Genomic DNA, 25,230 nt, shown 5'->3' with positions numbered 1-25,230 from the left:
TGAAACAATCCCCTGTTCCAGATAAAGTGAAACGTGGTAAAAGAAAAGTAAATGAAACAGAAATGCAACAGAATGCAACAGGAAATTCTGCAAAAAAGGAAAAGAAGCTAAAGTTTCATCAATTGGCGCAAACATAGAAGAACCTATTAGGGAGTGTAACCCAGGCACGTCGGCAAAGAAGCAACAGAAAAAACGAAAAATGCACTCAGATACAGAACTTGCTGGCCCATTCAAATTTCCAAATGAAAGTGGGGTAAGTTGCTATGCAAATGTAGCAATGAATATTCTATTTCAATTGCCACCAATTGTTAACAACATTTACCTGCAAAGCACAGACCAATTGTGTTTTCAAATATTAGTGCTGCATACAAGCAATCCTGACAACACATACAGTGTTCATGGAGTAAGGCAACAATTGGACGACTGTGCTGGAATGGTGAGATTCACTGTGAACTCACAAGAAGATCCACAAGAATTTCTAATGTATATACTATTAGTATTGGAAAACAAGAGCATACCTGTAAATGAAATCTTCAAAATGTCATAACATGGAAACATACATGCACTCTCTGTAACAAAGTGATACAGGAAGAAATCCCAAATGAGCGATTTTTGTATGTTTCCATACCAAATTGTGAGAGCATTCCATTTCACCAACTTGTACAAAATGCAAACCATGGCAGATTATGTAGTATTGGTAATTCTGACAGTCGCTCTACCTTACTGATACAATCACATAGTGCCTACATAATACTTTTGCTTCTATGTTATAATGCAGATGGCACCAAAAACAACTGCAGACTGACTGGATTCACACATGGTTAAGTGTCACTTGGAAAGAAAACCTTTACAACAGTAGGAATAATCTACCATGCAGGAGCTACAACCAATGCAGGTCACTATACTGCATACATTAAAAAGAATTGTGGATGGTTTGAATGTAATGATAGCACCATTACTCTAATGCAGAGGTTGCCAGCTAACCTAACAAATGCGTATTTAATGTTCTTGAAGCCAAACTTTACGAAATAATGTGTACTTCAAAATTGTCAAGAAAGTATGTGAAAGACTACAAACAGTTAGAATACGCCCACATGTATCTAACCACCCAACAGGATGGAAGAATGACACAAATAAATGATTATCACAGATCGTTGGAAATAAATGCACAGGCAGAATACGCCTATACCTATCTAACTGTTTTTAAAAATCGGCAGGAAGGCAACAAAGAAAACATTAATGGGAAAGATAAAGGAAACAGGAAATGCCAATGACACAAATGAATGAGTATCACAAATTCACAAATCTGTAGGAACAAATGCACAGTTAGAATATGCCTACAGGTATCTAACTGTTGTTAAAAATGGGCAAGAAGGCAACAAACATAACATTGATCAGAAAAATTAAGAAAACACTGAAAGGAAAAAATGAAGTACTTAGTTCCATAAGAAATGAAGGTTTTTTTTAATCCGACAAGGATTTTTTTCCTCAGACCCAAGGATTAGAAAAGCAAACACAGAAAGTGAGCACAATGCACAGTACACTGGTTTGTAAACTAAATATGAGGGTCTAAAAAAAAAGTTAGCTGTCTATTATGCAATGTGGTAAATTTGGAAAAACTGCAAACACTAACACACCTTTTTCTTTCATCACAGAAATGGAAAAAGTGATACTTCCGCCAAGTACGATAACCAATTTAAAATAAGTTTATGGATTTTGAACAAAGTAAAAAGTAAGTATATTGACAGGCATTTTCTACACATGGGAATCTACTCGTCTAATCTATGGTACTAATATGCTGCAGTGCCTGTAGGCTGCCCTTTAATTTGCGGTGAGTAACCTACCACCTACGCCTTGCAACCAAGTTTCAAGGAGTACAGTTCCTATCCACAAGCATTGCTGCATATGTAAAACATGGTCCTTGTAAATTAGCCGCTTATAAATGTACTTTTCAGACCATCGTCTACAGCCATGAAGTGACATTAGGGCATCAACACAGTCTCAATCCACCACACCCATATTAACTTGTAACTCCACTGCTTATTACTTCAGTCTTGCGTGCATGGGCTTTAGCCATGCACCCAAGAGTGCAGGGTCTCCCCACAACCACCTGGGTGATGTGTGGTAGTGGGGGATATTCTATAGGTGTGTTATCCTTCAGTACCTCTGCCCAGAGGCTTCCCTCCTAGGTGTATGTCTGTAGATCCTACATGGGATGGGTGTGCAGTGTCTTCCAAGTCTAGTACTTACCACTTTGTTCTTGGTTGCATGACCCTTGGCCATGCACCCAAGACTGCACGCACTCCCCACAACTTGCCAATCAAAATGCAACACTACGGGTGTGTGCATGGGTGGCACATGTGGCAGTGGTTGTGGCCAGGGCCTACAGTCTTGTACGTAAGGCCTTCGGCCTTTGGCTGACGGCCATGCATCCAAGACTCTAGGCCCTGGCCCCAACCACCGTAGCACGTGCCACCCATGGCGGCGTACTAATGAATATATTGATAGCCATTAGAAAAAATAATGCATTCATGGCATGTTGTCAATTTCAATGTTCCCTAACACCACACGTGTCCTTACAAATCTAACAACTCCCCCATGCACTGCACAGGCTGAAATACTGGCCTTATTGGACCCCTCATTTTCTGTGCATACAAGGAGGCCACAGAACATACGTCATTAAGTAGGTATAAGTGTATTATTGGGTGCATGGCCTTCGGCCCTGCACCCAAGAGTGCAGGATCTCCCCACAACCATCTCTTTGTTCTTCGGTGCATGGCCTTTGGCCATGCACCCAACACTACACGCACTCCCCACAACTTGCCAATGAAAATGCAATACAAGGGGTGTATGCATTGGTGCCACATGCAGCGGTGGTTGTGGCCAGGGCCTACAGTCTTGGAAGTAAGGCCTTCAGCCTTCGGCCGACAGCCATGCATCCAAGACTCTAGGCCCTGGCCACAACCACCGTGGCATGTGCCAACCATGGCAGCGTACTAATGAATATAATAATAGCCATTGGAAACAGTAATGTATTCACAGCATGTTGGCAATTTCAATGTTCCCTGACACCACACGTATCCTTACAAATGTAACAACTCCCCCATGCAGTGCACGGGCTCAAATACTGGCCTTATTGGACCCCTTCTTTTTCTGTGCGTACAAGGAGGCCATAGAACATACGTCATTAAGTAGGTATAAGTGTACTGTGCGTACAAGATGTCCATACACATTACATCATGACGAGCGACCCCCAGAACAAGTGCATTAATCACCCATATGTTAAGACGGTAGCCCCTGGCCACAACCACCGTAGCATGTGCCACCCATGGCGGCGTACTAATGAATATAATAATAGCCATTGGGAAATTTCGTTCACAGCAGGTTGTCAATTTCAATGTTGCCTACCTATACCCGTGTGCTTTCAAAAGTTACAAATGTCCTGTCCACTACATGGACTGAAGTGTTACACATTTCCTACCCACTAAATGGACTGAAGTGCTATCGTTATTACCCCCCACATTTACTGTACTTACAAGGTGTCCATAGAAATGATATCATGACGGCCGAAGAACAAATGCATAGATCTCCCATTTCTTACTGTCTGAACCTTTCCCAATGCTCTGTGACACAGCAAAATAGGTTAATGAAAAAAGCATGTGTACGCTGATTGTTGCTCAGCTTTCCGCGGATCGAAGATGTCGGGCGCATCCAAACCATCTGACGTAGAACACGTCTCGCAGCAGCCAATGGGCAGAGACGTCGCATGTACGCGGTCATGACAGCAGCCCCTTAGCAAATCGGTTTCTTGTTCGTCGACCGAACAGGGAAGTGTGACCGCGGAGCGAACATAGATATCACTAATTATTTCAGACCTACTTTTTCATAATTATAAAGAAACGTACCGCACGTATGGTGACAAAATTTACAAAAGCATGCTTTCTGGACCAAGCCCCTGTACCTGCCGCAGATTTCATCACAATCCGTCCAGCGGTTTCACCTGTAGCCGTGCGCAAAGTTTTTCCCCCATTCAGTCTATGGGAAAAAAAGACGCTTTGGGACCCCCCCTATAACTCCGCTCCCCCTGGACGAATTCTCACCAAACTTTACAAAAAATTGTGGCCCATATACTTTTTTGCAAAGTTTGGTGAGGATTCGTCCAGGGGGAGCAGAGTTATAAGCCGCCCAAAAAGTGCTCTTCCCATGGAAACAGCAACTTAACCATAACTACATGGCCACTAGCGTGGCCATGTAATATATATATATATTGAGTAAAAAAACTTTGTTAAAGGGACGTTATGGTTAATTTGTGCTAATAAAAACCTATGAAATTCAATGAAAAAACTTTGTTAAAAGGACGTTATGGTTAAGATGCACTACTTAAAACCTATCAAATTCAGTAAAAAAACTTTGTTAAAGGGACGTTATGGTTCAAAGTAAAACCGAAAAACTCCTGAAATTCGCCAGTTATGGTAAGATAAGCAACCATAACTCGTGCCACCGTGCACTGCTAACACTAACACCCAGGACATCAAAGATGACATCACAAATGCAGACTGGAACAAATTGCCACCAACAGTCAACCAATAGCTGCTTCATTAGAAGAACCGAGCAGCTCTGATGTGGAGATTTCGGACACAGATGGGCCATCATCAAAAAGGCTCAACTTTTTAGAAGAATTCAAACTACTGCACCTAGACAGTAGAATGGAGAAGAGAGGGAGAGACCAAATGTCCGGACAAGGAAGAGGCACAGCCGGAAAAGCAGGAAAAACAAGAAAAGGAGGGGGTGCCAACACAAACAACCCACCCAGCGTGATCACACGCTCTGGAAACAAACCAAGGGGAAGACCGAAAGGGAAGAAAACCTACAATTAAAGATTTTCAATATATCCAATAGAACTCTGAGCAACGAAGAAACAGCAGTATTATCTCTAGGCCTATCCTTCAGTCCCACGCACAGTTATGACTACACCTCTACTAGAGTGGACCTTTTCAAATTCCTGAGAAAACTTAAATTGACGAAATTCCATGCAACTGAAGTCAATGAAGGATCAAAAACTCGGGAGAAACAGAGAGGAGAAATATCGCCCCTCTCAGATAAGGACATGTCGAGTTTGATCTGTTTAGTCAATATGGAAGAGCGAACGATACGGGAAGATGAAATGATACAGACATATGATAATTCTACATTAGAAGAGCAATTTGAAATATTCACGGATATAGCATGTCCAAGTCACCTCAAACCCAGATCTATCTTCTGTCCGAATATTGCTTGTGGACTGATAGACACTTTTGAAAGTCTTGTTTTGCAAGATCTGAAGAAGTTACCCACGACTATACCATCGACCTCTAGGAATTTGACCTTTGTGCAATACAAAGCACTGGAAAATTTGAAAAATGACTACTCTATAGTTATACGCCCCTCCGATAAGGGGGGCAGAATAGTTGTCATGAACAGTGAAAACTAAAAAAAAAAGAAGCCAAAAGGCAGCTGAGTGAAATTAGCAATTATGTGCTGGTCAATAACAAAGTATTAACTGAGACGAACACTTTGTATTTCTCTCTGCTACGAAAATGGTGTGATTATGAGTTAATCAGTGATGAAGAATACTGGTACCTAAAAAATCCTTTCCCTGTCACCCGGTTGATTTACTTTAATCCTAAAATCCATAAGAGTCTAGTAGACCCTCCAGGTCGTCCCATAGTGTTTTCTATGGGTAGTCTCCTTGAAAATACATCCAAGTTTCTAGATCATTTCCTGCAGCCATTTGTGACTAGTCTTAGCTCACATATACGAGATACCTCTGATCTTCTCATGAAATTGCATGACATCAATTGGGAACCCGGGTACATGTTGGTATCCCTAAATGTAGTCTCGCTGTACACTTCCATTAAGCATGTGGCTGGCATCAAGGCCTGTAAATTCTATTTAGACACTAGATCCATCAGTTACAGACAACACAATGATATGCTTTTGGAAATGTTGCAGTTCTGTTTGGAACATAACTATATTTTGCATGAAACCTCCATATACAAGCAAACCCAAGGTACGGCCATGGGGTCATGTATGGCCCCCACTTACGCCAACCTCTATATGGGATGGTGGGAGTCACAGATAGCGTGGGCTGAGGAAAGGGAAAGATTCACCGAACATATAGTGGTTTGGTATCGTTTTATAGACGATCTCTTTTTAATATGGGATGGGACTGAAGATCTATTACAGACCTATGTCAATATGCTTAACGAGAACGACCTGAATCTTGAACTTACATCTGTTCAGGACAGAAAGGAATTGGTTGTTCTGGATGTAAGATTTACTGTTGTTAATAATTCCTTGACCACCAAACTCTTTCGTAAAGAAACCAGCTCTAACTCTATGCTTCATGCTCTCAGGCATCATCCCATAGCTCTCAAGAATTCGATCCCTTATGGAGAGTTCTTGAGAGCCAAGAGAGCTTGTAGCACAGAATCGAATTATCAAAAGGAAGCCCAATACATAGGCCAAAGATTTATTAATCGTGGCTATAAAAGGAAGATTGTGGCTGACTGTTTCGATAAAGCGAAAGAAATAAAAAGAACAGAATTGTTTAAAAAGCAGACTAGAAACAAAAAGGATGACATTAGATTCATCACTAACTTCAATTATCAGGCTAGAAACATCCAAAAAATAATGAACAAACATTGGAATGTGCTCCTGGCAGATCCTGATCTCACAAAAGTATTGAATACTGCCCCGAGTGTTGCATATCGTAAAGCTCCCACTCTTAAAACTATTCTGTCCCCTAGTATGGTGATCACAAAACCATTATGTCTGAAAGTCATTTTTTGAACGAAGAAATTGGGGGCTTTCGTAAGTGTGCTAATTGCAAAATGTGCAATTTTGTTTCCAAGAAACCATTCATTAGTTGAAATGGTCTTAAATGGAGACACAAAAAAAATCACTTGTACCACTAAGTTTGTAGTATATGCTATCACATATGAATGCGGGTTACACTATATTGGATCAACTATAGGAGCCCTTAAATTGCGTATATTGCAACATTACAGAGCAATTAAAAATGGAGACTTAACTAACCCCCTTACGGGACATTTCATTGAAAAACATAAAGGTGATGTTAAAGCGATGTTTTTTGTGGGGCTTGCCCATATCCCAGTGCATAAGAGACTGGGCAATCGAGAACTTAAATTGCGACAGTTAGAAGCCTCACTTATTTGTAAGCTTGACACACTGAGACCCCTGGGACTAAACATTGACCCGGAAATGTATGTTTTTCTACAATAATTGCACGAGAAGGTACCTGCGACTATATAATGCTGCCTTGTGTTTTCTTTAATCAATTGTTGTATATATACATTTGAGACATGTCTGATGCTGTGATGTAGCACTGATATTTTACAAGTATGACTATATTTTCTATTGTACTGATTTTTGCGATAGATGTAATATGCACTCTTCCTGTCTACTACGTACTTGAGTACTTGAGTACTATTGCATCCGTTTGAGACATTATTGCAAAAAATGCACTGGCACTTTAATAGAATGATCAATTTTATCATTATGGGGAAATTGTTATGAATGCACCATGCACTTTTTCTGTATGTATTGCCCATGTGGGCATTCCACTCGGAAATGCTTCTGGATTTGTTTGTGAACGGTGCGCCAGGATTTGCATAAACAAATACAGCTGGCTCTGTTCACTTGAAAATAGAATGAGGCCTCTCTAAATAACATCATTGTTAGAGTAAGGTCATGTGATGAGATTTTAAAGAAAGGAAATACGCTGCACTCTACTCTGGCTTTTGCTTAAGGCACTACAAGCCAAGGGGTGCAATGCTTTGTTGTTTACATCATGTAGGATGAAACTAAACCATTAAATTGAAATTTTTGCACACTGGCGCGAATAACACACATTAATTCTAAATTTTAATAGGTCAGAGAATAGGATCAGGCATGTGTTGTGCAGCCTCTCCCCTCCGCATATATAAATCCCCAACACAGCATTTGCTGATATGGGGCGAGTATTAACTCACATTTAGGTACTTTGAATCCATTCAAAGATGGCTGTAATTTCGCCCGTACGCGATGTCAGCCACTTGCGATCATATGATGGACTAAATTGCAAGCGCTGGGGAGGAGCCTAACACTAATGCCGGTCCGGTTCCTGTTTTTATAAAAGTAAGGTGTTTTCACGTATTTGGGAAGAAGAAAGCCTGAGGAAGCTTGGTACAGAAGCGGAACGCTTGGCGGTTTCCACCCTGGTGGGGTGAGTGTCTTAATTACCTGTCTGTCAGCAAGGGAGGCGTGGGAAATATGCGTACCCTTTTTAAGCCATTAGGTAGTGTTGGTTGCACGAGAATTTCTTTTGAGCAAGCGGTCTGGTCGTGTGTGCAGGGTTTATTTTCTACATGTTGTGGTAGGTTTTTTTTTGTGGTGTTACAACCTTCCTCTACACATGTGTATTTTTGTATATATATATATATATATATATATATATATATATATATATAAAATCTGGATGTTCCATGATGCATTTTTAGCTAACTTGGACACATGAACTAAAGGGTTAAAGGGTTGAAAGTGTGGTCCAGCAGAATAGAACAGCTGATGGCAAAGGAAGATTCGAGAAGGCTTGCCTGGCCGAGTGTCAAGAGTCAGGGCCACCAAGAGCCTGGTTATCTACCCGAGAAGATACAATGAACGTGAGATGAGAGCTAAGCTCCTGTTTGAGGTGTACTGGAAAAACACTAGAAGTGCCAGGTTTTTTTTCATTTAATAGTATTAAATAATAATAATAATAATAATAATAATAATAATAATAATAATAATAATAATAATAAAAGGAAGGAGCTCAAAACGTGGTCTCCAGTCACATGGTCAGATGAAAATAGACTTTGGGGGCAGCTACACCAAAACCGGAAGATAACGCCATGTCTTCACTTTCTTTTATTCTCAGGCACAGTGAGCCTTGCAAGGCTGAGTTCAAAGACTAAGCTACTGGCAGACAGCAGGAGTGATGATGGATGTTGGACTAATTGGGTGGGGAGGTATGACCAAGCCAAACCCCTAGCACCTGGGGTACCACCTTGCGTGCTGATAGCGAGTTAAATATTCCAGAAGGGTACCAGTGTGCAATACAATTATAGAGGGCCACGTAGCACAGAGCCCTATAGTTTGAGAAGCCAGTAGAATGCTGTGTATCAGTCTGACATGAAAAATGACTTGCACTTGGGGTGGGCTTAGTTGTCCACTTGACTTTAGAGATCCAATGACGATCCCCGCTCTTATTGAAAGTATACTGAGATGTTCTTTTTAAGCCTATCACAAACCCCGTAAGTTTTCTTATTTTGCCACGTAGTATGACATCACTCATGACACATTTTTTGTATAAAGTTGTGCTTTTTTATGAAATGTACTCCCTGTTTTAACAAAGTCTTAATTAAAACAGTTATGTTTTTGCCAACCTTGCTGAGTCAGTCTGATTATGGATGTATGAGTAAGATCTGCATCCCCATCCATCGCAGATACTTTTACCTCGTCTTAAAGGACCTCCGGGTTCAACATCAATAAGGTAGACGCCAGAAGCCGTATCCTCTTTGATGAATGATACAGCTCTCCAAAGTTACTAATGTTATCGGATACAGTAGGTCTATGTAGATTGTTGTATATAATTACAGACACCACACACACACATAGATATTAATCAGTAAATACATATATATATATATATATATACATATATATATATATATTCAGTAAAAAAACTTTGTTAAAGAGACTTTATGGTTAAGTTGCGCTACTAAAAACCTATGAAATTCAGTAAAAAAACTTTGTTATGGTTCCAAGTAAAACCGAAAACCCCCTGAAATTCACTAGTTATGGTAAGCTAAGCAACCATAACTCACGCCACCACCGTGCATTGCTAAGAATAACACCCAGAACATGAAATATGACATCACAAATGTCATTGATGACATCACTGCTGACATCAGATGTGCATTTACTTTTCATGAAAAGTCTGTACAAGGGATTATTATAATGTTGTCAAAAAAAGTGTCAAGGAGCATTGGATTAGATGTCATGAGCTATGTAGTGCAATAAGCAATGCATTGATATAAATAGCATTGTATTATGAAGTTCTTTACAGTATAATAAGCTACTTATGTATAAACATAAGTATTGTGTGCAGCATACATGATGGAGGTGCAATATTTATAATCTTCCCATGTTGAATAGTGAAATGATATCATTGCCCTACATGTACCTGTTCCCCCTCTCCATGTCCCAGTCAACTATCCCAAAACCTTCAGTACCTAGAAAAACGCTATGATGAGACTTCCATCCCTTAATACCCTCCCATCCATCCTCTCCAAACCCCTAATTCCCCTGTATTTTTGTCAGTTTCTGCTTCCCCCTCTTTTTCATAAATTTTATATTTGTATATAATAAAAAAAAATATTATGTGTGTTTTAGTTCAGTCCTTTGTGTCTTATTGTTTTTAAAATCGCAGTTGGGGTGTCTGCGGACAGCGCGGGTGTCAAGAATGTCCGCAGTTAACCAAAATGGGGGTGTCCTAAGGACACTATACCTGTCCGCAATCAAAATGGAGCTGTTCTTAGAGCAGCCGGGTGTCCGGGATGTCCGCAAGTAACCAAAATGGAGGTGTCCTAAGGACACTATACCTGTCCGTACTGTCCGCAATCAAGATGGAACTGTTCTTAGAGCACACTCGATGTCCGTAATTAATCAAAATGGAGTTGTCCCAAGGACACAATACCTGTTTGTACTGTTCACAATTAAAATGGGAGTGCCCCATGATCATAGGTCCTACGAACATCGTGCCTGTCCGTAACTGTCCATCGCATGTGTGTCTCACTTTTAATTAGTTTGAGGACCCGAACACTGTCCATAGAACAGCCGCGTGCATGCGCACAACCATTCCTGCACATTTGGTGTCTTGCGGACAGCCGTCCCATTCACGAACGTGTCCGCGATGTCATCATGTGACCGCACCCACGCTGAGCATGTGTCCTGATTTGCGGACACTGTCCGGGTCCCCAAACATTTTAAAAGTATTTTTTTTGGACAATCCAAAGTATTTTACAGTAAAATTACACCATTGCACATGTCCCAGACAATGTCCCTGGTGATCTACATACTTTTTGGAACTTTCTGAGTCTTTTTTGGGTGTTCGAATAGTCCACGGACAGCGCGGCTGTCCGCGGAGCATGCACCAACACCCCTATAAAAGGCCACACCCTAGAGCTCATCTTCATTCTGCCTTTCTACTATTGAAGATTGACCTGCTTTTGGTGCCTTTGCTGCTCTTGCTGCGATTGCTTCATCAAACCTGATAGCATCCGTGGCTGCTGCTCCTGTTGGTGCTACTTCTACTTCAGCACCACCCCCAACTCCTCCACCACCAGCATCTCCCCAAGGGCCTGCACAGGGGAACAGGCATGAGGATGTAGAGGAGACGGATGACGAGGATGGAGAGGATGAGGTAGTGGAAGTCCCTACTACCTGCACTCGCCATGAGTCTTGGGTGTGGCGGTTGTTTACCACTCTTGGTGGAGTGCCAAAAGCATGTGTGGTGAATAAGGTCACTTTCAATCTGTGCCACATGGTGCTGAGTCATGGGAGGCCTGGTTCGTAAAGCTTTGGTACGACATCAATGAAGCGACACCTAAAGTCGTTCCCTGGTGGGGCTATTCACAAGGTTGTACCTTGTGATAAACGTAGTAGGTTGAGTTCCTCTACAACATCCTCCGTTTCCGCTCCTGTCACCACAAGAGAAACTCATGTGGGACAGCGCATCCCTCCAGCTGCCTCACAGGCCATTCATGATGCTGTTGACCCTTACATTTTGAGGGTCACAATATTGTGTATGTACTGCGACGCAGTACTCTGCAGGGGGGAGAATCTTTGGAGTTCTTTTGAGACTGCGGTCAAGGAGCACAAGAAGATTTGCCCACTACCTGAATAAGGCCCACCCTACATCTTCCTCTCTCCACCTGCCCTTTCTTATCCCTGTGGTTGGTGTCCCTTCCTTACCCTCCTTTCCCCTCCTTTCCTTGTGTGTCATGTTTAAAAAACCAAAAAAATATAAAACAACAAAAACAAAAAAAAGGCTCTTTGCAGAGCCGCCTTTCACTGTTTAAAAATAGAAGTGACAAATAAATAGTGCAGGGCCCTGTGCATTTTTTAAAAGTCTGCGGACAGTTCATGGACATTTATTTTGGGGGGTCGCTGCACTATCAGAACCATTGCACTTTTCTATGGGAGGAAGTGGTGGCTCTGAAAAGAGCCTTTGGTGGTGTTTTTTTGTATTTGAAAAACTTCAAATGGTCAACACCTACTGCAAAATGGATTGCTGTAATTCCAAAAAAGGTTGCAATGCATTTTGTACATTTCTCAGGAAAATCAGATTGCCAGCATAAGTAAGATGGACTCCATCTCTTTCAAAAATGTATGTGCTACGAAACATAATATTTTCATTGTGAAAAGAGGACATGCCAACATCTCTTAAAAAGGCACACACCACCTTATTGACATTGCGCCTCGGTTTCTCCATTTGTGGACCAAATGAAGAAGAATGCAGCCACATTTGTCTCTGCGCAATACGAGAAAAAATTACTTGGGAATTTGGAAACATGTCCATGACCTTCCCAAGTCCTTCTTTCATTGCAAATTGTGAAGAAATTCCAGAAACATGTCCTAAACTGTTTCCTCCACAATGAATTATAATTATGTCTGGATGATGCTGTGTCTCCAAAGTAGCACAGAGAGGTACCAAGTCCAGCCACTTCATTCCACGCACTCCATGCTAGTGCACTTCCACATGAGGGAATCCAAGATGTGCAGCTTCTCCACAGCGTTCTGCATGCATCTCCAACCAATGTATCCATGAGTCTTCCAAAATCCAGATAATCTGTTTTCTGAAACACACAGCCATAGCTATCTGTTCTTCTCTCAGGAAAAAGACTTTCTGACAAACTCTTTCCTTACACAACACACCCAGTAAACTCTATTGACCAATCCTTGCCCTACTCTTTCTCGTTTGCATGCCTCTCCACCCCAAAATCCTGTATGTAATACGCTGTGTCCACGGACTACCGCCTGTCCGAGGACATATCGAAAATCTCAGCATAATGAATTTAAATTTAAATAGTGTGCCCCATTTCCCCTTTGAGGTTGGCTCTGAAAAGAGCTGTTTTTTTATTTTTTTGCAGATGCTTGACAGACACCTGCTATTTTGTATTTTTCTTGGGTGTTTTCTTCTTACTTTACTCCTAAAATCTTCACATAAGCTTCTCCAAAGCAACCCTTACATTCCAAAATAGCATGGCATTTCCCGTAAAAGATAAAGAAATGCCATTTTCTTTAAAATAAACAACATTACTGGTATCAATATTTTCATTATTACAGAACTACATACCAGCTCTAAGCATGAAAGCAAATATGCCTCGGTTGATTGCACACCTAGCAATGTTTTGCTGAGGACAAAAAACAGAACTATTGTCCCATACTGCCCTAGGTACTAAACCAGAAAAAATCACTTTGGCATTTGGAAGGACGTTCATTACTGCTTGAACCAAGTGTTCCAAATCTGCCAACAAAGTAGAGGCACTGACATAGCCCAAATGCAAAGCACCACAGTGCAAAACTACCACATGGGGACTCTTAATCCTGCCCATATCTTCACAAACTTGCACAATTCCCTGTACATTGCAATCAGGCACAGTGCTCCATACTACCTCCACTCATTTAACATCAAATTTGTTTGCCACATTCCTGCATTGAGCATACTGCTGTAAGCCATGCACAAACATATCTCCAACCAACAACACCCTGACTTTCTCCACCTCTGCCATCTTCACTACACACAGCCACTTTCAACACAAATCCACAACCTCAACACCTGATTGGCTAATCCTTACAGTCCCCTTTCCATGATGGATTTTCTGGAAAACCCCAGATGTAGAATGCCCTGTCCGCAGACAGCCGCAGTGCCCGTGGAGCATGTAACTCTTAGCCCTTCTACCATTTCCACTTCATTCGCTGTGCCATTCCCTCATTGGATACAACTAAGCAGTCACACACCCATCCACCAATCACAACCAAGACCTCTACATCTAACTCCATCAACATATTCAGCACTTCAAATGTATTGTTGACCACTCTGATCACTCTTAAGAAACCAAGTGAGTTTGTTACGCTTAGTATTAGACTCATTTGCAAAGCGAGTTGAACTAACAGATTGTAAGTAAAATGTAAAGGCTGCTCATAGTCAAAGGAAATTGCATGCACACACTATGTTCCGTTATCAAACAACAATACTACTACAAAAACATAAAAATCAACATCTAAATTAACAACAGTGCTATAAACACACAAAATTACTAACTTCTTTCTTTTACAATCGCAGTGAAGACCACTCTCCTGAAAAGCAGCAGCATCTGAAGTACAAACAACAACTCAGAAGAAACCTGCTCATTCCAAACAAAAGAAGTAAGTACAATACTTCCATAATGTTCTAACTGTTACTCAAACAAACTGTGAGGTTGATTCATAGAATTTGTGGGGCAAACAAACTGGGATTTGTGTGCCATTCTGCCCACAAAAACTCTATTTGTTAAACAGGGATTTCCACGCAGAATGGCACACAAATCTGCGTTTTCCGGCGCACAAATTCCATAAATCAGTCCCTAGAATATCAGTATCGCAGAACAAAGAACTGTTTTAATTCTGTACCATAAGATTTAGTATTAGTGCTTCTCCTCACCACTAGCTTACTTTGTATTGTCATCTGAACCCCAGTATAGTAACACACAAATACAGCAATATCCTTCCCAACTAGTTTTAGCTGCCCATTGCACAATCACACACCTCCACATACATCCTTACCATCATACTCAGACACTCATGCACACAGCACACATACATTGCAGAACAGCCCAACCCATACTTTCTTTTTTCCAACAGACCACCAAGAATGCCTACCAAAAAGCAAGTCTGCAGAAAGCAACACAGAAGTAAAGCAAATGAAAATAAAAATGTCCAAAATAAGCATCCATCTCTAGCAGAATTTGTACAAAAAGTTCAAACAAGAGATCTAATAGAGTCATTAAGCAAAACAAGCTTCCAGTACAAAAACTTTGCCTCCTCTTTCAAAATGTAAAACAAAACAGAAAGTGATTAACAAGAATTCAGCCATGACTACTGCTAACACTGCTCCTATAAATCTCGATGTAGTGGCAAGTAACCATACCAAATAAAGTATTTTCCCCCAAAATGTTCTGCCACAGTGTCCTTCAGAATCTTATAAAAACAGGAGAGAAATCATGCACAAACCTTAAAACCGACCGTAGAAAATTAATGTTAAAGGCTCTCATAGACAGTGCAATCCTTCTCAAAAGGAAGTTATTTATTTTAGTGTTAAACAGAATGAAATCACTAACAAAACAAACTACTAAACTGCAAAAAAGACTTCTCAATAAATGGAATGTCAACAAAAATAACTTCTTAAATATCTGTGGAGGTGAATGGAGTCACACCACAAGCACAGGACCATATTTCAATGAAGAAGCATACAAACAAAAGCAAACAAACACAATTGCCATAAACAACAGTGGACGAGGGTATGAAAAACCTAATAATACCGTAAAGAAACGCTGCTTACAAAAATACCCCCAGAAAACTCAGTATCACCTCCCCATCTGACTGAACCAAAACGTCCAGTGTACAAATGGCGGTGCACATCAATGTGTAACATTGACAAAAAATCTTTCAAATCTTTACGCCAGTTCCTCAATCAGTATGTAAAAGGCAAAGACAAATTCAAAATGAAACTACTACAAAATATGGATACCTGTCCAGTGCAGGACTACAAGGACATTCATTAGCCTGCATTTCAGGACCTAATTGCAAAAGCTCCTTCCATCGTATCAAAATGATATCAACACAACATTCAACTATAAGAAATCTAGTCTATAAACTGTACTATGCTAAAAGTCCAGCTTTAGCATTAGGCAATTTAAATAACAATCTTCTACATGGTACAGCCAAATGCCCACTCGAAGAAATAAAGCCACTTACAAAATGAAATATCTTTACAACAGACTAGGAACAATTCTGCAAAAGGCAACCTTCTACTACACACATACAAAAAAGAAATACTAAAATTTAAAAGTACATCCGCTGAAGTACCAAACCATGTGTGTGTGTGTTGCCGCAGAAATTTTAATAAAAGTAGCACACAAACTGTAGACATAACATACAAAATAGAAGACAATGAAGATTCCAAATGGTTTGAATTAGCTCTCTACCTTATAGCAGAAAACAAGTACGAAATAAATGACCCCTTATTACTTTGCAGTTACTGCACAGCAAAACTTGACAACAACCAAACTCCTTCACGTGCTATCACAAATAACTTTGAATTATTCCCACTACCAAAACCCTTGAAGCAACTCAATTTATATGAGAGCATCATAATTCAAACAGTGCATCCATTTCATGCAATAATATGCCTTCAACCAAAAACAGCAAAATTACCTCCCTCAGAATTAGTGAAAGGCATTAGTGGCAAAGTTGTTCATTTACCATTAGATCTGAAAGAAAATGTACACATTCTGGGAGTGCAACGTAAATGGTGTACCTACAAAAGACAACAAAAATTTGGCAACAACTGGTAAACTTACATAAAGTTAGACAAGCCTTGCAATATCTAAAAGACAATAATGAATACTACAAAGAAATTAATACTGAAGAAAACCTGAGGGAAACCACTGAAATAATTCTAGAGACACCAGAAACTGGTCGATTCGAACTTCTAGATCCTGCTAGAGTATCCAATATTTTAGACCAATATACAATTCATCCAAGACACCATAGATGATGCACTAGAAACATACCAAATACGACAAACCAGAGGATCACCAATCAGCATAAGGGAAAAAAGTATAGAAGCACATGCTTTTCCTCTACTCTTTCCTATTGGGAAAGGAGGAAGGTACGATGATAGACCCACTCAGATAACAGCATCAGAATACCGCTCATTACGAATGTATTATAAAGATCCCATATTTAGACAAACTGTGGAATACATATTCCACCTACTCTTTGAAAGTGAACTAGCAACTCTATGCTACGGAGTTGCACACACATTGAAATCAGGTACCCATTTTCAAAATATGTCAGCTACGCAATTACTACAAAAAGTGCAAGAAAAAGATGAGGTTCTACAATCAAGCATTACAAATCTGTTAGCAAAGATGCGTGGTACTAACGAGTACTGCTTCCGATGTCACAGAGATGTACGTTGTATGATAAGAAACCTTGGCCCAACCACTTGGGTTGTTACATTAAGTTGTGCAGAATATGCATGGGAAGATTTACATGATTTCCTATGCATATCAAACAAAAACAAAACAAACATAGATATACTAACACCTGGAGAACTTTGCTCTCTAGATCCTGTTAATGTGTCAAGATATTTCCATATTTACATTATAGCTTCATTGCATGCTAAACTTTATTTGTAATAAAACTGTTCCTCCCCTCGGTGAAGTGCAACACTTCTTTTGGAGAAAAGAATACCAAGCCAGAGAAGCACCACATATCCACATGCTTTTATGGATTAAAGATGCTCCTAAATTTGGTCAAGACAGTGATGCCACTGTTTTACAGTTTATCGAAAAATATGTCACTTGTGAAATTCCTAAACAAACAACAAATAGTAATCATCATGTACATATTTTACAATTTCAAAGTCACAAATGTGGGAAATATTCTCGCTGCAAATACAAAAACAAAGGGAAATACTACTGCAAATGCTGCTTTGGTTTCCCTAGACCAGTTACAGGATCAGGTCAAGTAAACAACCTCATGTCTTCAGTTAGACATAGTGTTGAAGGTAAATCACCTAAGAACACATATTACAGAAAAAGAACAGAAGAAGCTAAATATATCAATGATTACAATGCAATCATTGCCCTCTTATGGAATGCAAGGAACACGTTACTTACCTGTAACTGTTGTTCTACAGCATGGGTCTGGCATGGATTGACATGCTCATGAATATTCCCTGTCGTCAGGCTGGGAATCCTCGGTAAAGAAAAAATCAGTTTCAGTTTAGTTTCTGAACTGTCTTTCTACTAGTAACCAATCACTGGTCTCTGGGTCATACTGCTCCCAGCCAATGACTGCCCTCTACCTAAGCCCCTCCTCTGGCAGCCATCTTCAGATTTGGTAGCACGTAAAGTGGCAGTAGGACCAAGAGAAGAGCCGCAGAGGGGTAGGAGGGAGGGTTTGCATGTGAATCCATGCCAGACCCATGCTGGAGAACAACAGTTACAGGTAAGTAACTTGTTCCTTCTCCAGCATGGGGTCTGGCATGGATTCACATGCACATGAATATTCCCCGTCGTCAGGCTGGGAATCCTCGGTAAAGAAAAATTCAGTTTCAGTTTCGTTTCTGAACTGTCTTTCTACTAGTAACCAATCACTGGTCTCTGGGTCATACTGGCCCCAGCCAATGACTGCCCTCTACCTAAGCCCCTCCTCTGGCAGCCATCTTCAGATTTGGTAGCACGTAAAGTGGCAGTAGGACCAAGAGAAGAGCCGCAGAGGGGTAGGAGGAAGGGTTCGCATGTGAATCCATGCCAGACCCATGCTGGAGAACAACAGTTACAGGTAAGTAACTTGTTCCTTCTCCAGCATGGGGTCTGGCATGGATTCACATGCTCATGAATATTCCCCGTCGTCAGGCTGGGAATCCTCGGTAAAGAAAAAATCAGTTTCAGTTTCGTTTCTGAACTGTCTTTCAACTAGTAACCAATCACTGGTCTCTGGGTCATACTGCCCCCAGCCAATGACTGCCCTCTACCTAAGCCCCTCCTCTGGCAGCCATCTTCAGATTTGGTAGCACGTAAAGTGGCAGTAGGACCAAGAGAAGAGCCGCAGTGGGGTAGGAGGGAGGGTTCGCATGTGAATCCATGCCAGACCCATGCTGGAGAACAACAGTTACAGGTAAGTCACTTGTTCCTTCTCCAGCATGGGGTCTGGCATGGATTCACATGTCCAGCAAGGGCACGCCAGACAGGAATGCCGTGGTAGCAGCGATCGCTCTGGTTGAATGGGCTCTCGGACAGCCGGGCAATGGTCGGTTTGCCAACCGGTGACAGTGCATGATGCAGCCGGAGAGACATCTGGAAATGGAAGCCTTCGAGAGGGCTTCCCTTGGTTCACAGGTCCAAAGTTCACAAACAGCTGTGATGTCTTCCGAAAACTCCTTATCCAGCGAGTGCAAAGTCCTCTCGGCCGACGACGAAGGCGACACGAAGAAAACAGGTAACACCAAGGGCTCGTTGAGATGGAAGTCCGACGGCACCTTGGGCGTCCTCAACACCATCCTCGTCTCGTGGAATGTCAGGTAGGGTGGTTTGCCGGAGAGGGCCTGGATCTCTCCCAAATGTCGTGCGCAGGTGATGGCCACAAGAAACGCTGTCTTCCATGATAGGAACTTCAACGGTGCCAAATGCAGAGGCTCGAATGGCAGCCCCATGAGTCTGCTCAGCACCACGTTGAGTACCCACGCCGGGCCGGAGACTTCACCGGCAGGTATGATTGGAACAGTCCCTTCATAAACTCCTTCACCAGGCGATGAGACCACAGAGATGATCGCCCCGGAGTTCTGGTGTAGCGGGAAATCGCCGCTAGATGTATCTTGATGGAGGCATGAGCTAGCCCCGCCTTGGCCAGCAACAATAGGTATGTCTGCACTTGAGGGGCCGTAATCCGCAGAGGGTTAATCTTCTGTGCACGGCACCAGACAGAGAACCTCTTCCATTTGTGTCCATAGCATTTGAGAGTTGAGGACGCCCTGGCCTTTGCAAGCACCTCCTTGCAGTCCGCCGGGATATCGTACCTTCCAAACTCTAGCGCTGCAGGAGCCAGGTCTGCAAGTTCAGCGACCCTGAGTCGTGGTGGAGGATGGCGCCTCCTTCCCTGGCAAGGAGATCCGCATCCATCGGCAGTTTGACTGGGGGGGACGCTGACATGTCCAGAAGGTCCTGGAACCAGATCTGCCTCGGCCATGCTGGTGCGACGAGGAACATCCTGCACCGGTACTGTCTGAGTTGGTTGATGAGTCGCAGCAGCAACGGCAACGGTGGGAACACATACAGGAACCGGCCGTCCCAGGGGAATGAGAAGGCATCGCCCATGCTCCCCAGCTGGGGAAACCTGCTGGCAAACCTCAGGCACTTGGTGTTTGTTGCTGTCACTAATAGGTCGATCTGGGGATTGCCCCATCGTTGGAAAAGTAGATCCACTAGATCCTGACGCAGTTCCCACTCGTGGCACGAGCGCAGCTCCCTGCTGAGCGAGTCGGCGATGGTGTTCTTTATTCCTGCCAGATGGAAGGGTACTAGAAACATCCCTTGGGTGATGGCCCAGTGCCACAGATCCTGGGCTTCCTTGGATAGGGCTGGGGATCTGGTGCCTCCCTGCTTCCGGATGTAAAACATCACGGTGGTGTTGTCGGTGAAGATCCTTATCACCTTGCCCTTGAGGGACGGGAGGAACGACCTGAGGGCCCAGAACATGGCTCAGAGCTCCAGGACATTGATGTGTAGTGATCTCTCCTCCGGGAGCCAACGTCCTCTTGCGTGGAGGTCTCCGGTGTGCACTCCCCATCCCTCCAGAGAGGCGTCCGTCATCACCGTCTCCTGATTTGCCGGGTTCTGGAAGTCCATACCCGCTGCCAGATGGGCGCGGGTGCCCCACCACCGGATCGCTTGGCAGAAGGTCTCGTTGAGCGAGATCCTGTCTTCGAAGCTGCCCGCCGCCTGCATCCAATATCGAGGAACTCTTGCAGTGGACGCATCCGCAACCTGCACAGGCACACGAGGTAGATGCACGAGGACATCATGCCGAGCAGGGACTTGATGGACCTCACCCTGGCCACGTCTATGGTCGACAGCCGTTGCACCTTGCTCAGGATGGCCTTTGTCCTTTCCACCGACGGGCGAAGCCAATCGCGGCACTGTGTCGAGCCTGGCTCCCAGGAACAGGGCGACTTGCGATGGCACCAAGTGGGATTTCGCGAAGTTGATCAAGAATCCCAGATCCGTGAGCAGTTGGACAGTCTTCACTGTGTGTCCAACGGCAAGTTCTATTGTCTTTGCTCGGATGAGCCAATCGTCCAGATAGGGGTAGACGTGGATCCCCTGCAGGCGCGTTGAACTAACAGATTGTAAGTAAAATGTAAAGGCTGCTCATAGTCAAAGGAAATTGCATGCACACACTATGTTCCGTTATCAAACAACAATACTACTACAAAAACATAAAAATCAACATCTAAATTAACAACAGTGCTATAAACACACAAAATTACTAACTTCTTTCTTTTACAATCGCAGTGAAGACCACTCTCCTGAAAAGCAGCACCATCTGAAGTACAAACAACAACTCAGAAGAAACCTGCTCATTCCAAACAAAAGAAGTAAGTACAATACTTCCATAATGTTCTAACTGTTACTCAAACAAACTGTGAGGTTGATTCATAGAATTTGTGGGGCAAACAAACTGGGATTTGTGTGCCATTCTGCCCACAAAAACTCTATTTGTTAAACAGGGATTTCCACGCAGAATGGCACACAAATCTGCGTTTTCCGGCGCACAAATTCCATAAATCAGTCCCTAGAATATCAGTATCGCAGAACAAAGAACTGTTTTAATTCTGTACCATAAGATTTAGTATTAGTGCTTCTCCTCACCACTAGCTTACTTTGTATTGTCATCTGAACCCCAGTATAGTAACACACAAATACAGCAATATCCTTCCCAACTAGTTTTAGCTGCCCATTGCACAATCACACACCTCCACATACATCCTTACCATCATACTCAGACACTCATGCACACAGCACACATACATTGCAGAACAGCCCAACCCATACTTTCTTTTTTCCAACAGACCACCAAGAATGCCTACCAAAAAGCAAGTCTGCAGAAAGCAACACAGAAGTAAAGCAAATGAAAATAAAAATGTCCAAAATAAGCATCCATCTCTAGCAGAATTTGTACAAAAAGTTCAAACAAGAGATCTAATAGAGTCATTAAGCAAAACAAGCTTCCAGTACAAAAACTTTGCCTCATCTTTCAAAATGTAAAACAAAACAGAAAGTGATTAACAAGAATTCAGCCATGACTACTGCTAACACTGCTCCTATAAATCTCGATGTAGTGGCAAGTAACCATACCAAATAAAGTATTTTCCCCCAAAATGTTCTGCCACAGTGTCCTTCAGAATCTTATAAAAACAGGAGAGAAATCATGCACAAACCTTAAAACCGACCGTAGAAAATTAATGTTAAAGGCTCTCATAGACAGTGCAATCCTTCTCAAAAGGAAGTTATTTATTTTAGTGTTAAACAGAATGAAATCACTAACAAAACAAACTACTAAACTGCAAAAAAGACTTCTCAATAAATGGAATGTCAACAAAAATAACTTCTTAAATATCTGTGGAGGTGAATGGAGTCACACCACAAGCACAGGACCATATTTCAATGAAGAAGCATACAAACAAAAGCAAACAAACACAATTGCCATAAACAACAGTGGACGAGGGTATGAAAAACCTAATAATACCGTAAAGAAACGCTGCTTACAAAAATACCCCCAGAAAACTCAGTATCACCTCCCCATCTGACTGAACCAAAACGTCCAGTGTACAAATGGCGGTGCACATCAATGTGTAACATTGACAAAAAATCTTTCAAATCTTTACGCCAGTTCCTCAATCAGTATGTAAAAGGCAAAGACAAATTCAAAATGAAACTACTACAAAATATGGATACCTGTCCAGTGCAGGACTACAAGGACATTCATTAGCCTGCATTTCAGGACCTAATTGCAAAAGCTCCTTCCATCGTATCAAAATGATATCAACACAACATTCAACTATAAGAAATCTAGTCTATAAACTGTACTATGCTAAAAGTCCAGCTTTAGCATTAGGCAATTTAAATAACAATCTTCTACATGGTACAGCCAAATGCCCACTCGAAGAAATAAAGCCACTTACAAAATGAAATATCTTTACAACAGACTAGGAACAATTCTGCAAAAGGCAACCTTCTACTACACACATACAAAAAAGAAATACTAAAATTTAAAAGTACATCCGCTGAAGTACCAAACCATGTGTGTGTGTGTTGCCGCAGAAATTTTAATAAAAGTAGCACACAAACTGTAGACATAACATACAAAATAGAAGACAATGAAGATTCCAAATGGTTTGAATTAGCTCTCTACCTTATAGCAGAAAACAAGTACGAAATAAATGACCCCTTATTACTTTGCAGTTACTGCACAGCAAAACTTGACAACAACCAAACTCCTTCACGTGCTATCACAAATAACTTTGAATTATTCCAACTACCAAAACCCTTGAAGCAACTCAATTTATATGAGAGCATCATAATTCAAACAGTGCATCCATTTCATGCAATAATATGCCTTCAACCAAAAACAGCAAAATTACCTCCCTCAGAATTAGTGAAAGGCATTAGTGGCAAAGTTGTTCATTTACCATTAGATCTGAAAGAAAATGTACACATTCTGGGAGTGCAACGTAAATGGTGTACCTACAAAAGACAACAAAAATTTGGCAACAACTGGTAAACTTACATAAAGTTAGACAAGCCTTGCAATATCTAAAAGACAATAATGAATACTACAAAGAAATTAATACTGAAGAAAACCTGAGGGAAACCACTGAAATAATTCTAGAGACACCAGAAACTGGTCGATTCGAACTTCTAGATCCTGCTAGAGTATCCAATATTTTAGACCAATATACAATTCATCCAAGACACCATAGATGATGCACTAGAAACATACCAAATACGACAAACCAGAGGATCACCAATCAGCATAAGGGAAAAAAGTATAGAAGCACATGCTTTTCCTCTACTCTTTCCTATTGGGAAAGGAGGAAGGTACGATGATAGACCCACTCAGATAACAGCATCAGAATACCGCTCATTACGAATGTATTATAAAGATCCCATATTTAGACAAACTGTGGAATACATATTCCACCTACTCTTTGAAAGTGAACTAGCAACTCTATGCTACGGAGTTGCACACACATTGAAATCAGGTACCCATTTTCAAAATATGTCAGCTACGCAATTACTACAAAAAGTGCAAGAAAAAGATGAGGTTCTACAATCAAGCATTACAAATCTGTTAGAAAAGATGCGTGGTACTAACGAGTACTGCTTCCGATGTCACAGAGATGTACGTTGTATGATAAGAAACCTTGGCCCAACCACTTGGGTTGTTACATTAAGTTGTGCAGAATATGCATGGGAAGATTTACATGATTTCCTATGCATATCAAACAAAAACAAAACAAACATAGATATACTAACACCTGGAGAACTTTGCTCTCTAGATCCTGTTAATGTGTCAAGATATTTCCATTATAGCTTCATTGCATGCTAACCTTTATTTGTAATAAAACTGTTCCTCCCCTCGGTGAAGTGCAACACTTCTTTTGGAGAAAAGAATACCAAGCCAGAGAAGCACCACATATCCACATGCTTTTATGGATTAAAGATGCTCCTAAATTTGGTCAAGACAGTGATGCCACTGTTTTACAGTTTATCGAAAAATATGTCACTTGTGAAATTCCTAAACAAACAACAAATAGTAATCATCATGTACATATTTTACAATTTCAAAGTCACAAATGTGGGAAATATTCTCGTTGCAAATACAAAAACAAAGGGAAATACTACTGCAAATGCTGCTTTGGTTTCCCTAGACCAGTTACAGGATCAGGTCAAGTAAACAACCTCATGTCTTCAGTTAGACATAGTGTTGAAGGTAAATCACCTAAGAACACATATTACAGAAAAAGAACAGAAGAAGCTAAATATATCAATGATTACAATGCAATCATTGCCCTCTTATGGAATGCAAGGAACACGTTACTTACCTGTAACTGTTGTTCTACAGCATGGGTCTGGCATGGATTCACATGCTCATGAATATTCCCCGTCGTCAGGCTGGGAATCCTCGGTAAAGAAAAAATCAGTTTCAGTTTAGTTTCTGAACTGTCTTTCTACTAGTAACCAATCACTGGTCTCTGGGTCATACTGCTCCCAGCCAATGACTGCCCTCTACCTAAGCCCCTCCTCTGGCAGCCAT

Source organism: Ambystoma mexicanum, chromosome 2q (assembly GCF_040938575.1).
Source record: "Ambystoma mexicanum isolate Mex_15411 chromosome 2q, UKY_AmexF1_1, whole genome shotgun sequence".
In the NCBI taxonomy this organism is placed as follows: Eukaryota; Metazoa; Chordata; class Amphibia; order Caudata; family Ambystomatidae; genus Ambystoma; species Ambystoma mexicanum.
The sequence above is the reverse complement of the archived record's forward strand: the minus strand, read 5'-3'. Positions refer to the sequence as shown.